The sequence below is a fragment of the Delphinus delphis genome, chromosome X (assembly GCF_949987515.2).
Source record: "Delphinus delphis chromosome X, mDelDel1.2, whole genome shotgun sequence".
NCBI classification, from domain to species: Eukaryota; Metazoa; Chordata; class Mammalia; order Artiodactyla; family Delphinidae; genus Delphinus; species Delphinus delphis.
Genome location: NC_082704.1, coordinates 46,958,299 through 46,963,550, shown reverse-complemented (window position 1 = coordinate 46,963,550; position 5,252 = coordinate 46,958,299). Strand labels below are relative to the sequence as shown.

Sequence of the window (5,252 nt, the reverse complement as noted above, 5' to 3'; positions counted from 1 at the left end):
CAGACCTAAAGGGCCACAGATTGTATGATTTGGGAGGGTTGAGGGGAAAATGAGGAGTGACTAATTAATGGGGTACAGAATTTCTTTTCAGGGTATAGTTTCTAAAATTAGATAGTGGTAATGATCGCACAACTCCGTAAATATACTAAAAACGTTAGAAGGGCGAATTGGATGGTATGTAAATTACATCTCTATGAAGCTGTGACTTTTTTTTTAATGTGATTTTTAGGTCCCTTCAGCGTAACCAACAGGCATTGTGCTTTCCCGATAGTCTGCTTTCCGGTCTACCAGCCTCGACTCCTTTCCCATCCCTGCCCCCAAATACTGACACGGATACGAAAAGGACGGAAAAGGACAGCAATGAACAAAAGGCTCCATCTTGAAAGAACTAACGAGTTGTAACAAAACTTAAAGGAGACGCGATCCAAAGTGAACAAGATGAGGAGTGGCTGCGGTTCGTGACAAACTTTCATTTTGTTGGGCTATTATTTTTGTCTTAAGGGCAGAAACATCAGACCCCGGAAGTAAGCCGACTTCTGCGGGGCAAACACGGCTCGTTTTCCGGCAGGCACTGTCTTTACGGCCCATTTCAAAACGCAAACCGCTCGCTCTCGTGGTCCTACGTCACCACGTACTTCTTGCGTCACCTCGCCGGCCAATTCCCATATTCCCCCTCTCTTGGCAGTTGAGCCGGAGCCAGCCAGTTTACCGCCGACTACACCGCGCCGCCGCCAGCCTCTCTTCGGTGGACGCCAACAGCTTTGAGATAAGCAAAATGGACAACAGACACCAGCTCCCTGAGGGAGTCCTAATCAAAGTCACCAAGAATCTCTATGACGCCAGAAAAATGTTCATCGGCGGAATACCCCGCGATACCAGTAAGCAAGCTCTTCTTGAATACTTGGCCCAGTTTGGCGAGATAATGGACTTTACTATTAAAACCCATCCAGTCAGTGGTGTTCCCAGGGGGTTTGGATTTGTGCTTTTTAAAGATCATGCCACCGTTGAAAAGGTCCTCCAAGTCAAAGAGCACAAACTGGATGGCAAAACAATCGATATTAAAAGGGCTAAAGCCATAGAATTTATATCTCTGCCAAGAAAAGTTTTTGTCGGAGGGTTGAATCCTCATATGTCTGAAGTAAAAATCAGAGAGTATTTTGGCGCATTTGGTGTGATTGAGAATATTGAGCTTCCAGTGTATAAAGGAACAAACAAAAGACGAGCTTTCTGTTTTATCACATATACTGATGAAAAACCAGTGAGAAGGCTGTTAGAAGCCAGGTACCATCTGACTGACTCTGGGTGGTGTGAAACAAAAATTGCACTCCCGAAAGAATATTTCAAGTCACAAAGCAGAGGAGGAAGAGATGTTCCATTTGCCAGGCTAGGCAACTACTGGGGAGGAAGAAGCTCCCAGGCAAACCCAAGTCCTTACGGAGCAAACCCAAATGCTTTTGGCGCAGACCCAAATGTTTGCGGGGCAGTTGGAGGCGGCGGTGGCAGAAGCCTTTCTACTGTTTTTGTGCCTGTTCCCTTCTCAACCAGTAATGAAGGGTTTAATTTTTCTGATCAAATGTATGGCAATTTCCCTAATGCCTACAATAATCAGCCAATTTTTAATACCTATGGTGGAGATTATTTGCTTGGCCATAACTATGGGATCCATGGGTGTGTAACTGCATTTACTAATTAAAATGTGCAAGTAAACGAAGCGGCTCCCTTTGGTACTGCTTACCAAGGATTTACCAGCTTTTCTGAAGGCGAAGAATGAAGCCACTGCAGAGCCACTCTATCCTCGAAAGAGAAAGTTATGTTACTGAAATAAGAAATGACTGAATGACTGTTTAGTAGGACGTTGTCACTAACTTTTGAAACTGTTTACAGCTGTTTATAAGAACCAGTTTTTATTTTCCATAACCTTTTGACATTGGAGCAACAAGAAGATAACACAAGGATTTGAGACTTTTATTTTATGAAAGTTAATGTTTTCTCAAAAAATAAATGTTTACTAGCTTTATATGCAGCTCTATAGTGGCTTCTGTTCTGTGTTGGTATTTTGTTTTGTTTTTTTCGGTGAGAGGAGTGGGGGAATTTGGGGTCCTTTTTTTTGTTTGTTGTTTGGTCTAGGGTGGTGGTTTTGGGTTAGAACTATCATCCACATTCAGACCTTAAAGTTTCCCTTTAGATTTGCTATTCAACCAGGTTCTTCTTTCATTCAGCAAACATTAAGAGTTATTCTAAGACAGAAAGTATATTCAAAGCAGGAGATTCAGAGAGAATCAGCCCCAGTGTTAAAAGAGGCAGAAGTAAACCAGGAAACACAATATAGTGTGGTAAGTCCTAAATAAGGCTTTGTGAAGGATGATGTGGTATTACAGACACAGGGCATCTAAAACAGGTCTTGAGAGGGAGTGGTCCAAGGTGGAGTGCAGTAGATAGGCCTTTGCCAATGGACTGTGCTAAGAAGAGAGAGAATACCAAGCAGACATGCAAAGGAATTGAAGCAGGAATTGAGCACACACTTTTGGAAGAGAGCAAAGAAAGTTTTTAAGGGCGGAAACAAAGTGCATATGGAAAATAAGGAAAAGGAGGTGGGCAGGGGGCTTGAGCATGTCAGCCAGAATCTCATGCAAGCCACATATGTAATTTAAAATTTTCTAATCACATTTTTTAAAAGCAAAAAAAGATGAAATTCATTTTAATAATAAACTTTATTTAATATAAACAAAATTTCATTTCAAGATATCAAGATAACTATTCATGAGACTTTTTACATCATTGCTTTGGTACTAAGACATTGAAATCTAGTGTGTATTTTACTTTTACACCACATCTCAGTTCAGACTAGCTACATTTCAAGTGCTCAATACATGTGGCTAGTGGCTATCATATAGGATAGTGCAAACCTAAATTACAAAGGGCCTACATTACATGCTAAGAGGTTGAATTCTATCTTTAAGTCAATAAGGAGAAATTAAAGGATTTAAAACAGCGAGTTACATGAAGCAGCAAATATACATGCCTAACACTGAGCTCCATGCTAGGATTCGAATATCAATGAGACTCAATCTCTGCCTTCAGGTAACTCACTGTCGAGAAGGAAAGACAGACATGAAACCAAGATTCTGGTGGGACTAAATTTAAAATGTGAGGAGGGGACTTCCCTGGTGGCGCAGTGGTTGAGAGTCTGCCTGCCAATGCAGGGGACACGGGTTCGTGTCCCGGTCCGGGAAGATCCCACATGCCGCGGAGCAGCTGGGCCCGTGAGCCATGGCCGCTGAGCCTGCGTTTCCGGAGCCTGTGCTCCACAACGGGAGAGGCCACAACAGTGAGAGGCCCGTGTACCGCAAAAAAAAATGTGAGGAGGAAGTCAATTTTACTTAGAAAGAATCGTATGTATTTACTCTCCTTACTAGAATACAAATATCCTGAGGCTAAATATATTGCACTCTTTTCTGTATTCTCCTTAGCATCTAGCAAGCTAGATAGCTTGATAGCAAACTACAGCTCTTGCACAGAGTAGGAACTTAAAAACAAATATTGAATAATGACAGAGGAGCAAAACTGAGAAGCAGATACAGTATTACGAATAAGAGAAAGAAACAGAAGGAGGCAACATAAAACATGAGGTAATTATTTTCATTTTTAGTAGGAAATGTTATTATTTAAATATCTGAGCAAGTTGTATTCCTTTGATGGTGGAGGAATTTTAAATATATAAATACACTTTGTTAAAAATATGGAGATTAAATGGAATAATAGATGTGAAACTGTTTTGAAAAGTTGAAATAACTGTACAGAAATCAGGTGTTACACACACACACACACACACACACACACACACACTCCAGAATAGGCTTGCAATGGAGATTTTGATGCTTATTGCCCTTTGGTACTACAGTATATTATATCAAACTGCAGTTTGAAAATACCAGGAGATCAATCAACTGAGTTAATTTAAATATTGTTCCACATAATGTTTTCTTTTTAGAAAACTTTATAAAAATAGGTATGCTCTGTTGCCACAAAGTAAAAGCGAATCCCCAGGTAGGCTAATAAGAAAATTCACAAAACTAAATGGTATTATGCAATAGTTGAAATCATGAATCTGTCTGTCTGTATGTATCCAAGACCAAGGACAAACATACAGATTCCTCCAACAGAAAGTATTTAGGAGGAATCGGCTTTAATTTACCAGAGTTAACTTGATGAAGCTAGGTGATTTTGATTAAGAGCTTTTGTTACTGGTCCCACTGAGAATTAACTTGTCTATTGAGCCAGACAAAATATAGCTATATCCACATTTGGCTTTTTGAACTAAGGAATTAAACTAAATAAAGTTTCAGCCAATTCAGAATCAGTGTAGCAGATGTTTTGATATTTCAGTTTTAGAAGTTATATAAATTTATTTTTTCCTGTTCCAGCTGGTTCATTTGTTGATTAAGGTTAAAAAATTCAGTAGAAAACAAATAGGGATTGGTTCAGATTTCAGCATGTAAAGTCAGCAAATTAGCTTAAATTCATTATTTTTCATGTGGAGGTCTTATGCTTAGTTCAAGGAATTTAATTTAGTTGTTAGAAATTAGGTTATGCAATGTCAGAGTTATGTCAAATCAACTATTTCTGATCACAGTGGTCCTATTAACCCTCAGACAGCTATGCATGTGTTTATGTATATGTATGTATTTAGATGCTATCTTAAAAAAAAAATAAGATGTGAAAGTCCCAGTTCAAGAGTTTGTTATGGTTCTTAGGATAATGGCTAAGTCATATTTTCATTAGGTCTGGATTGACTGTAGAAATGCTTATGTAGCAATAATTATAAGCCCTAATGGCTGACCCAAATTGAAACAGCCAAGTTTAAATGCCTGACATTAGAAATGGATATTCTAGTAAGACTAGTTATTAGTCAACTTTATTCTTCTCAGAGTTTGTATGCTACTGGTGTTTACATCTCCATATTTGAGGAAACTAGATTTTTGAGAAGAGCAAAAGCTGTTAAAGAGTGAGAAAATAGGACTTATAAAAGAAATTTTTAAGGGGACTGGGTTATTATAGAGAAAATCTGCCTGAGGGATAATTAAACACAACGCTTTAACATTTTGAGTAGCTCCTAAAGAAAAGCGGGTAAAGCTAGATGCAGTTTCTGAGGTGAGTCAAGCTGGAGTCTATAGTTTTGTTTTTCAGGAAAAAGACATTTAAAATTATGTCATGACAGTGTAACTAATTCCAAATACATATTATCTATGGAC

General features: G+C 38.9%; 1 pseudogene; it reads left to right on the top strand.

Moving 5' to 3' along the window:
- The first annotated feature begins 847 nt into the window (after positions 1-847).
- On the top strand, positions 848-1,693 carry LOC132418135 (heterogeneous nuclear ribonucleoprotein D-like pseudogene; annotated as a pseudogene).
- Positions 1,694-5,252: the final 3,559 nt, after the last annotated feature.